Source organism: Natrix helvetica (genome assembly GCF_964273705.1).
Source record: "Natrix helvetica genome assembly, chromosome: Z".
Lineage (NCBI taxonomy): Eukaryota > Metazoa > Chordata > Lepidosauria > Squamata > Natricidae > Natrix > Natrix helvetica.
In genome coordinates this window covers 23,037,433-23,048,447 of record NC_138554.1, presented here as the reverse complement: position 1 = coordinate 23,048,447, position 11,015 = coordinate 23,037,433, and the positions used below count along the sequence as shown (strand labels likewise).

Below are 11,015 nucleotides of genomic sequence, written 5' to 3'. Positions count from 1 at the left end.
TTTCTCCTTAGTTCTAGGTTGCTTCTCTCCTTGGTTAGTTTCCATCCATTGCTTCTTGTCCTGCCTTCAGGTCCTTTGGAGAATAGTTTGACCCCCTGTTCTTTGTGGCAGCCCCTTAGACATTGGAACACTGCTATCATGTCACTCTTAGTCCTTCTTTCCATTAAGTTAGATGTACCCAATTCCTGCAATTGTTTTCCATATGTTTTAGCCTCCAGTTCCCTTGTGTAGTGGAATCATGTTTCTGTGGCACTTCAGATTGGCCAAGAGACATCAAGAGATTCACTCCCAAACTTCCCACCTCAATTTCTCAGTTAAGACAAAAAGTTTGAGGTAGTATGGCATAGTGAATAGGAAGAGGCCCCTGGAGACCTGGGTTCAAGTTACTCTTAGCCACTCAGGCTCATTTAAAAGGCTTTGGGCCATTTAAACACTCTCTTAGCAAAGCTGCCCCACCGGAATGTTGTGAGAAATCTGCCCAAAAAATGTGCTACATGCATGCTACCTTCAAACCTCAAAGCAGGATAGACGTTTTACACATAAATAAAACTCGACATACTCAAGAGGTTAATTGCTTTGGTCTGCAGCTAATTTGGCTGTCCCTTGCTACCTTTGACCATATGTTCAATCCTCTTTGCCCTTCCAGATCTGTCAGTAAAGCAGTATTAATGTCAAATGAAATCCATCAAGATTCAGTTGAGTGCCAATGGGTTTATAGGTGTGCTTGTGTGCATATACAGTATATGCAGTAGAGACAAATTTCCTTTGTATTGCAGAAGAGGAGGAAAAGATGGGAAGAAAAAGTTTCCATAGTCCCTGACTCCCTCCCTTCCTCCTTCCCTCCTTCCTTCCTCCCTTCTTTCCTTCCTTCCTCCTCCCTCCCTCCCTCTCTTTCTCTCTTTCTTTTCTTTCTTTCCTTTTCCTTCTTTCCTCCCTACCTCTTTATCTTTTTATATTTCTCTCTCTCTCCCTTCCTTCCTTTTCCTTCTTTCCATCCTTCTTCCTTCCTTCCTTCCTTTCTTTCTATCACACTCTAGTGGCAGTGGATTCACCAAGCTCGATGGCCAATGTTTCACTCAGCACGGTAGTTTAGCAAATTTTCAACAAACTAAATTGCTTATGTGTACAGAAAGAAAATACGGCTACTTTTCAACTTACAACCATTCATTTCGTGTCTGTTCAAAGTTACAGTGGCACCAAATAAATTATAGCTAGTCCTCATCTTATGACTACAGCTGATCCCAAAATTTATATTGACAAAGCAGCAGTTAAGTGAGCTTCATCCCATTTTAGGACCTACCTTGCCACAGTTGTTAAGAGAACCACTACAGTTATTAAGTTTATAACGTGGTTGTTAAATGAATCTGGCTTCCCCATTGACTTTGCTTGTCAGAGAATTGCAAAAGGTGATCACATGACCCCAGCACGCTGCAATCATTGCAAAAACATGCCAAGTGCCCAAATTTGGATCATGTGGCCATGGAGATGCTGCAATGATTTTAAGTGTGAAAAACAATCATAAGACATATTTTTTCAGTGACATTGTAACATCAAACACTCACTAAATGAATGGTTGTAAGTCAAGGACTACCTATATAAGAGGTCCTCGCACTTAGGAGATCCCCACAGTCATATGATCAAAATTCAGATTCTTGGCAACTGGCAGTGATTGCAGCATCCTGTGGTCATGTGATTACCATTTGCAACCTTCCCAGCTGGCTTACGACAAGCAACGTCAAAGGTGACGTTGATTCAGGTAACAGCCATGATTGACATCAGCTTCAGTCATTTGTTGAACAATCATGGGTATAACAGATCATAAAATTGGGCTTGACTCCCTCAACAACCACCTTGCTTAGCAACAGAAACTCTGGTTTGAATTGTGATTGTAATTTCCGGACTACCTGTAGGCAAGTGACCTTGTAAATCTCTCTCTTGCATTATAGTAGGTGAACAGGAATTCTTCTACAATGCAGGAGAAATATATGTGGATCTATTTGAGACTCCTTGATGTTGTGCTGGCTGATCAAAGCAGAAACTGGCTATCCGATCTAAAGATTCAGCCTTTAGACCAACTTGTGGAAACTATTTCTATACTTAGCTGTGTGCTAAGTAATTTCTTCAATTGATGGCAATTTTGAAGCAATGGATGGAAAGTAATCAACCTAGAACTAAGAAGAAATTTCCTGACAATTAGAACAATTGATCAGTGGAATGATTTGCCTCCAAATTTGTGGGTGCCCCAACACTGGAGATTTTTAAGAAAACTAGAAGCGAAAGCATTTTAAAGCATTGTACAAAGTGATCATGTGACCGTGGAATACAGCAAACATCGATAAATGTGAGCCAGTTGCTGACTTCCCAATAGGCACTCTTGATGTTGGAATTTCAAAACCAGATCGTAAGTAGAAAACAGGGAGTTCTAGTGTAATTTCAAACAGTCACTAAACTATTGGGCATAAGTCAAGGACTACCTGTATGGAACAGGAGGCGTACAGTGATAATCTAGTTCAGTTCCAAACCGTTTTAACCAGGAGTGTCCAACTTTGGCAACTTTTAAGACTTGTGGATTTCAACTCCCAGAATTCCCCAGCCATCCCTTTCTAAACCATCCTTGTGTAGTGGCTGTTGGGACTCTTTTACTAATCCTCCAGAGTGGAAGAGTTCACTGTTTCCAAATCTCAAACATGTGGCTTTGCTGTACAGCAAAAAGGTCCTCCCCCCCTAGTATTTAAATTAAATCTAGGCAGCTGTAATTTTTAATCCATTATTTCTGTCTCCCTAACGCCTGCCTCACCTTGCTCAGGCCTGGCCCAACAGAAATGAAAAATAGTACATTTTTTAAAAGTTTAAAATGAAATTCAAAACATATTGCTAACTCTTATTCTTTTTCTGTTTAACATTTCCAACATTTCATTCACTCCATCTTTTCCACTGAGAGCTTTAAATCTGGATGCAGCTTCTCTATTCTAAAGTCATTTGGTATTCAGACTGTGCTCTGAAGAATTCGTGGAAGCTTATCAGGGGCTCTTTCAGAAGAATGTCAATTTACATTTATATATTACAGGTTATTGAATGGGGTCCGCCAATTTATTTACAGCATTCTCTGGCTGGCTGGGTGTGTACCTACCGGGGACAATGTGCTCCATTCCTCACTCTGTATATTGTATCCAAGTTTCTCAGATGACCACTAAAGTTACAGGAACTCCTTAATTGCCACCTTATCAGTCCATCATCCGTATTCCAGGATAATTGACACAGAAATCAGGGTGGGGGAACCGGGAACCAAATTTAAGATCTGCAGCAGCAACTGCAGCAACAGCCAGGCTGGCAGGAGAGACCAACAGAGTTTTGTCTGGCACTGGGTTGAGTGGAATCCAAAGAAGATAGAAAGCAGGACTGTGGCCAGGTGCTAAGGATCTGGAACAAATGGGAGGAAAGTAATTTCTCTACAAGGAATACTGACTCACAACTAAGGTGAGTAAGAAATAGATGGACAAGAATATACTTAGTAGTTACCCTAGGATTTGCACATCACAGCAAAGGTCACCCTCCAAATTGGGCTGCTTGTTTGTGTGTGTGTGTGTGTGTGTTTGTGTAATGGCTCATAGATTAAAGATGTTGGACTGTTGACAGTCCAGATTCGAGACCTGAGCTCTGCGCAATGGGATGAGCTCCCGTTACTTGCCCCAGCTCCTGCCCACCTAACACTTTGAAGCATCCGAATGCGAGTAGATAAATGGGTACCTCTTTGGTGGGAAGGTAACAGCATTCCTTTGGTGTATAGCCATGCTGGCCACTTGATCACAGTAATTGTCTTCAGACAATGCTTGCTCCCTCGGTCAATAAACCAAGATGAGCACCATGCCCTTGAGTTTAACATGACTGACAGAGAAATGTTTACCTTAATATATCCAAGGGGAAGGGCTATCAAGGGGTAAAATTAAGTTAATGGTACCCATTCTGCCCGTTAGCTCTTTCTGACAACTTCACAAAAGGTGGGAGGGTGGGAGGACGTGTTTGATCTTATCCAAGTTGAAGATTTTGTGGCATGCTGGTGTGATCGCACTTTTGGTACTTCTCTGTGAGTGAAAGGGATGGGGGGGAAATGTGTTTTACCTTTCGGTGCAAAAAAACATACCCAGTTTTGGATTTTCAAAGCCAAATACAGCCTTTGTTTGAAATGTCCAGGTCTCCAAATTTTGCACTGTAATTTGCCAACTGTGAAAAAAAATGTGGATTCAAGAAATGTCTGTACAAAATGCATAATATCAGGAAAATAATGTACACGGTTGCATAAATTAGTGAAAGAAATGCCCAAAATATGTACATTTGGCAAAATTGCAAGTGAAATATGGTAGTTCAGATGTCAGATCATTTGAGGATATTTCAAATTGAACGTCCCACTGAACTGTGAAGCTTTGGGCCACTTAATCTCTTTCAGAGCAGCCTGTTTCATAGGATGGTTATTAGGATGATATAAATAGAGTCAGTTGGGGGTAGTAGTTAAGGCAACAGAAACCGGGACTGTGAGTTCAAGTCCTGCCTGAGGCAGAAAGCTAACTAGTCACTCTCTTTCAGCCCTAGGAAAGAGGCAATGGCAAACCATTTCTGAAAATCTTGCTAAGAAAACTGCAGGGACTTGTTCAGGTAATTGCCAGGAGTAAAAAACTGACATGAAGGTACAACCAGTCAATAATAAAATCAAAGACACATAAATAATGAAGGCATCTCTTAAACCAGCTTGATCTAGTTGTAACACCATGAAATACTGAGACTCACAGAACCTCTAATACTATGTAGATGATCCCACTAGATCCTCTTGGATTTTGTTGTTTCTGTGATAGTATAATGAGAGTTAATGTGATCAATTGTTGAAGTGGGCTCATCATTCTGATGCCAGCATTGTTCTATAAACTTTTTATTTTTGATGATGGCACTGCAAATGAGAGTATTTTTTTTCTGGAGAAGTCAGCTGACTTTTCCTTTTTCCTTTGGGATTCAGTGGACACTCTATGCTGCTTAATTTTACCCGTACATAATTATTTGCCAGTAAATCTCATAGAAGGAGTAAATCTTATTTTTAACCCTTCAGGAAACAATTTTTAAAGGTTTTCTGCAATAGTGGTTTGCAGTTCTGCTTTTATTATTTATATTTGTTAGCTATTTATGCAGAATGTATGTAGGCATTGCAGCCAAGTGTTTCAAGCATAGCAATTGCATGTTAAAATCACAAATATAAGCTTCTTTTTTTTCAAAGTCACTCTGAGAATACTTTTTTTAAAAATTAAACTGAATTCTGCTGCAAAGAATCAAATATGCAGCTGTCTGTCAGCACATCAACTTGACTCAAAAATATTCCTTTACTGACTCAGCCTGTAATATAGCTATCAAGGATCTCCTTTGGTTTCCTTTATTTTTTTCAAATGGCCACCCTACACAATTAGGTTGCTAATTATCTAGAAGTAAAAATAAACAGGCAATCTTGAACATTCACCTCAGACAACAGTGGAAAGTGCAGAATTAAGCAAAATCCTCTGAGAAGGATTTGCAAAATCTAAATTTAACATCTGCTAATGGCTGTCACCATGGTTGTTCCGAATCCAGAACTTTAATTTTTTTTTACTATTCCTCTTTATTCCCTGCATCCTTTTTGTTGGGGCAGTTATGAATTCATTCTTTTGTCTTATAAAAGCATTGTTTTCCATTTGCAACCATGAAGCTCTGTTCACAGGCCCTGGTGAGGTCTTTTTTTGTTTTGTTTAATCCCTGGCCTGCTGTCAACTTTCTTCCATAACCTCATCTAATATATCTTCCTGCCTTTTCTTTTAAAACAAAACCTCCATACTTTCCCTTGGGAATTGAATGGATCCCACACCAGGTTGCAATCTCAGTTGAAAAGATTATTGAATAATGTCATCTTGAGCGCCTCTCTGGCAGAAAAAAGCAATTTTGTGTCCTGTCTCCTCCTCCCCTCTCCCAAATCTCCTCTGATGATAATTTATCTCTTGTCCATTGCTGAATAAACTTATTATATGTATCCACTCAGCTTGTCCAAATATTTTGATGGTTAGCTAGACAGACCAAAGGCAGACGTATATCCTGCGTGTGCGGAAACATTTTCAATACACAGTCTCCAGCTTGAAAAAACAAATGCGACCCACACAAACAAAATCTGGAAATGCAATAAGCGGGTGTGTTGAAAATGCTTCCAGGCTCCTTTACAATGCCACACTTGATTCTTTTCATGCTTAAGGGGGATTTTTTTTTAATTGCCTGAGCTAGCCATGTCTCACATGTTACTCTCTCGAAACATTGAACTACTGTGGATGGGGATGCCTGAAGTTATAGTTTAGGTATCAGTTTGAGGAAAGCTTTTGGGAGTTACTATCTTTAAACCTGTTCCTTGAAAGATTAAAATTACACAATATATGTCAGATCCTTTCATGGATTGCATTGTAGAAACTGGCCTCCAATAAATACTCTGTTTCCCTGAAAATAAGACCTCCACGGATAATAAGCCCAATTGGGCTTTTGAGCGCATGCGCTAAAATAAGCCCTCCCCTGAAAATATTGCAACACAGCAGCAGCCATGAGGTGACCACACTCACCGCCTCCTGCACCTCAGAAATAATAAGACCTCCCTGAAAATAAGGCCAAGCGCTTATTTCGGGGAGTCAAAAGAAAATAAGACCCTGTCTTATTTTCAGGAAAACACAGTAGCCTTACAAATTTCCTATTTCCTTTTTTTTTTTCTGACCTAAAACGAATAGCTTAAAATCCACCAGGCATATTACACTCTACCTAGATCAGTGTTTAATCATGGCAACTTGAAGATGTCTGGACTTCTACTCCCAGAATTCCCTAGCTGGGAAATTCTGGAAGTTGAAGTCTACACATTTTTAAGTTGTCAGGGTTGAAAAATGCTGATTTAGAAGGTCTTTGAGCTTTATGGTTTATGGAGTCATCCAAGCTCCAATATAATGCCAGTCTGCATTAGTGCTATATCACTCTAACGATGGCTGAAGCGGTGCTATAAATCGCTAGTGTGGAACACTTTTGGCAGTAAAAATAAAAAGACAGTCGTAAAAGGCCTATGACTGATCTGTCTTTCAGCATTTGGGAATCATAAGGAATCCAAAGGCTCTCAAGAGTGTATATAGGAGGGGTGTTGGTGTCCAAAAAAGAAGAGCCATGGCAAAGAAGAGCCATGGGTGCCATTTTGACTTTTTTAAAGTCCCCACCTCCCAACAGAGGCCTCTGAATGCCATCAGGGAAAATGTTAAAAGGGGCAAAGCTCAGGTTTTCTCTTCTTTCTTTTACAGCTTCAAGATCCTCCAATGAGAGCTGTCCACTAACAGCAGAATTGTTTCAAAAGAGTGCCTCTGAGCATATAAACTGGGCTTGCAGTCCTTTCTTACCTATACCTATTTTTGGTGGCCCTGAATTTTATTGCTCCTGCCTGAAACTTTTGTCCTTAGCAATGTTTTGTGAGTTTGAGCGGCTATATGATGAATATAAATAGAAACAGGGATGGATGGATGAATAAATAATAAAGAAACCAATTTACTGTTTAGGACCCTAAGAATTTGATTCCGCTTTTGTAACTGAAAGCAGCTAAGAGGTCAATCAATCAATCAATCAGAATAGGCTTCAAAAGACTCTGGAGGTCTTCTAGTCCAGCCCCCTGTTCAAGCAGGAGACCTAATAGCATTTCACATAGGTGGCTGTTCAGTCTTTTCTTAAAAACCTCCAGTGATCAAGCACCTACAACTTCTGAAGGCAAGCTGTCCCACTGGTTAATTATCCTCACTGTTAGGAAGTTTCTCCTTAATTCAAAGATAAAACACAAGAAGCAATTCTGAATCCAATCAAGCCATGATTGTATCTTATTCATAATCTGGTCATTTTCAGTACCTGCCATGATATCAGGGGGCAACTCTTCCCCTGATAACATGGGAGGTACTGAAAAGGCGAAGGGCAAACACAAATATTTCTTCCACCTTCAATCTAATACCAAACCTATTTTACAATCTCTGCCAACCTTGCCAACTTTTAAGAGTCATTTTCTTCCTTCAACCCTCCTTAGAGGTAGTCCTCAACTTATAACCATTCATTTAGTGATCGTTCAAACTCAAAGTTACAGTGGTACTGAAAAAAGTGACTTATGACATGTCCTTACAATCATTGCAGCATCCCCATTATCATGTGACTCAAATTCGGGTGCTTGTCAACCAGTATGTATTTACAATGGTTGCAGCATCCCAGGGTTATGTGATTGCCATTTTCTTCCCAGCTGGCTTCTGACAAGCAAAGTCAATGTGGGAAGCTTAACAACTGTGTAATTGATTTAACTGTCATGGCAAGAAAGGTAAAAAAAGTGGGTGTGATTCACTTAACAATCGCCTTACTTGACAACAGAAATTCTAGTTCCAACAGCCGCTATTCAAGGACCATCTTTATTTCCATTTCCTGGTTAAAAAAAAAAATCTGGCCTCCTTTCTCAAATTGAACCTTTATTATGGTGGTTGTTCTGACCGAGGCTTCCCAAGAGCCTGAAGCAAACTCCTTGTCCCAACAAAAAACCCTTTTATTAATTCACTGTGAATTCCTCTCATTCACATCCAGCACAGTCTTTTGAGGGAGAATTTACAGTCACAGACCTTCTCTGCTTGGAGAACTGCCAGGCCAATATCTGCAAAACTTGGCAAGGAGTCTCGAAGAGTCACGAACCAAGAGTTTTAATTGTCTCCTGCAAACTCCACTCTCCTTTCGCTCCTCTTTTATTTCTGGGGGGGGGGGTTTCCATCGTCCACCTGTGGCCTTACTCCCAAGTTGACCCCTGTTCTTCAGCTGTTCCCTTCGTCTGGCCAGTCTGCACATGCGCACACTAGGAACAGGCTCCAGCTGTTCCTCTGCCTCACTGATGTCTGACTCTGAAGACAGCTGATAACTGGCATCTGGCTCTGGCCCCTTCTCTGCCTCTGACACAGAGCCCTCATCAAAGCCTTCCCAGACTCCAGGACTGGCCCATGTTCCTCCCCAACTTCCTCACTGTCCGAATCTGCTGCCAGCTCCACTGGCTGTTGGTGGGCCACAACAGTGACCAGCCTACGTCCTCTCTTCTGTTTTCCTCCACAGGTTTGTAACCATCATGGCTCTGCCTTCCACTTTGCCTTACGACCGTGTAACGGTGAACATGGAACGGGAAGAGGTTTCTCTGGAGCGCACCAAATCCCAGCTGGATCCCCGCCTCATAAGCACTACCACCGGCAGCGTAGAAGATTCCTGCCACAGCTGCCTGCTTCCTTTTGAGGTGCTGGCCAGCATCATTGGCCTAGTGACTATGAGTGTCGCTTGCGCAGGTAGTTTCTCTGACACCATCCTGACTGTCATAGGCGGAGTTCTGTTGGCTGTTGGGCTTCTCGGAGTGACCATAGGTTGCATCTGGCAGCAGTACAGGAGGAGGAAGCACTGTGGCAGCTGGACCGTCCTAACCGGTGAAACGGAAGCAAAAAAACCCGTTATCTGAACCAAATCCAGACCCAGACCCAGGAGTTAACCTAGGACAAAATCTCATTTGGCCTCAATGGGCAAAGCTCATTTCGAACTATTTGATTAATTTCAGAATTGGTCCTACCTTTCTCATTTTCTTTCAGATTAAACAAATAGAAAAATAAAATCAGGGGGAGAAAAGAAGAAGGAATCAAAAGACATACAAGAAGAAAAAAACCAGGATGATAGATATATTCAAATGAATATATTCAAAATAAAGATTAAATGATTCTAGTATCACGTGCCCAAAGACTGAATAGATAAGAGGCCTTCCACTCTTTATAAAAACAACTTTTTAACACAAAATAAAATACTGGTAGTCCTTCTTTAGTGACTGCCTTATTTAGTGACTGTTTGCAGTTATGATGGTGATGAGAAAGTAATTTTGCCATCCTCTCATTTACAGACCTCTTTTGCAGGTCTATAAAGTAAAGAAAAGTAGAAGATGATAAGCATAGTCAAAATTTCACTTTGCAACTGCTTTGCTAAACACCCAATTGTGCTTGCTAAATGAGAACTAACTCTACATATATACTTAGTTTTTCTTTTGCCATTGTGTCAAAAAAGAATTACATATTCATGCATATTTGTCAGGGTCCTTTTGGGGTAGTTTCTGTTTCAAGTCACTGCAAATATGCATTTATGCATCTTATGCTCACACATGTTTGTATCCATTCTCAATAACCAGTCCCTTCCTCTTTTTCCATTGCAATGATGAAGATCTCCTTTCCCAAAAAAGGGAAGATGATTGGATAAACTTCACATTCCTGGATAAAAACTTAAGGATTGTTTGTGATTATTAAAGATGTCCTTTTGTGGAAAAGTATCTCTATTTTTATTCCCAGATGATGCTGTGTTGTTGGTCAAAAACTCAAAAAAGATTTTCAGCAAATATTGGATAGATTACAGAATGAAACAAAGGGTGTGGCTTTAGCAATTAATGAATTCAAGACCAAGGTATTGTATTTGATAGGGAAAATGTTTAAATGCAAGTTAAACAGAAACGGTGAAAAACTAGAGCAATGTTTCTTAACTTTGACAAATTTAAACTCTGTGGACTTCAACTCCCAGAATTCCCCAGCCAAAAGAAGAGTGAATCGTTTGCAAGAAAGAGAAAAATGGAGAATGTGATGGTTGGTTGGAATTGATAAGATCCTCCCCAAAAAATGACAATTTTAAAAACCAAAGGCAAGCTATGAAGAAATGTACAGACACGATTTTCATAATAGTTATGGAAAAATATATCTAGTCCTCGACTTACAACTATTTGTTTAGTGACAATTTGAATTTACAACGGCACTAAAAAAAAGTACCTTATGACCATTTTCAGACGATCCTTGCAGCATCCCCATGGTCACCTGACCAAAATTTGGATGTTAGGCAACCGGCATATATTTATGACGGTCGAAGTGTCCTGGGGTCATGAAATCACCATTTGTGATCTTTTCACAAGCAAAATA

The 11,015-nt window shown here is 40.3% G+C and overlaps 1 long non-coding RNA gene across 1 annotated transcript; it reads left to right on the top strand.

The window, feature by feature from the left end:
- The first annotated feature begins 3,183 nt into the window (after positions 1-3,183).
- LOC309382149 lies at positions 3,184-10,713 on the top strand. Its single transcript, XR_014173633.1, has 2 exons — positions 3,184-3,477; positions 9,142-10,713. It is a non-coding gene; the product is annotated as an uncharacterized lncRNA (long non-coding RNA).
- Positions 10,714-11,015: the final 302 nt, after the last annotated feature.